Source organism: Telopea speciosissima, chromosome 2, assembly GCF_018873765.1.
Source record: "Telopea speciosissima isolate NSW1024214 ecotype Mountain lineage chromosome 2, Tspe_v1, whole genome shotgun sequence".
NCBI classification, from domain to species: domain Eukaryota; kingdom Viridiplantae; phylum Streptophyta; class Magnoliopsida; order Proteales; family Proteaceae; genus Telopea; species Telopea speciosissima.
Genome location: NC_057917.1, coordinates 22,581,824 through 22,582,424, shown reverse-complemented (window position 1 = coordinate 22,582,424; position 601 = coordinate 22,581,824). Strand labels below are relative to the sequence as shown.

The window sequence follows — 601 nt, the reverse complement described above, 5'->3', positions numbered from 1 at the left end:
AACCATTTTATGAGGCTGTCAAGTTTGGCCTCCTTGGCTGGCATACGCTCAATGAGATACCCCTTAGTGGTCCTTTCAGCCTATTGGGAAGATTCCCATTCCCTAGTCTTATCAGCCAAGTTGGTTAAGAATGTCCATGCATCATTCTCCTCAGAAAAAGAAGTAAAGCCTGCTGGATACATAGACTCTACAAGTTGCTTGGTCTGATAATCAATACCCTCATAAATAATTTGGCATAGTTGCTACAAGTCAAAACCATGATGAGGGCATTCTAAGAGGAGGTCCTTGAATCTTTCCATGAATTTAAAAAAGGACTCATATGGTTTCTGCCTGAACTGGAGGATGTCACTTTTAAGCTTATTGGTCTTGTGAAGAGGGAAGAATTTTCTCAAAAAGACAATGGTGAACTCATCCCATGTATTAATGGATTTGTTGGCAGTCCATAGAGCCACTTCTTGGCCTGGTCTTTCAGGGCAAAGGGTATAAACCTAAGCCTAACTGCATCATCAGTCAAATTCTGGACCTTAATTAAAACACAGACCTCCTCAAATTCCCTAAGGAAGAGATATGCATCCTCATTAGCCATCCCATGGAAATGGGG

General features: G+C 41.6%; 1 non-coding gene across 1 annotated transcript; it reads left to right on the top strand.

Moving 5' to 3' along the window:
* The first annotated feature begins 252 nt into the window (after positions 1 to 252).
* On the top strand, positions 253 to 359 carry LOC122653366. Its single transcript, XR_006331797.1, has one exon. It is a non-coding gene; the product is annotated as a small nucleolar RNA R71 (small nucleolar RNA).
* The last annotated feature ends 242 nt before the right edge of the window (positions 360 to 601 follow it).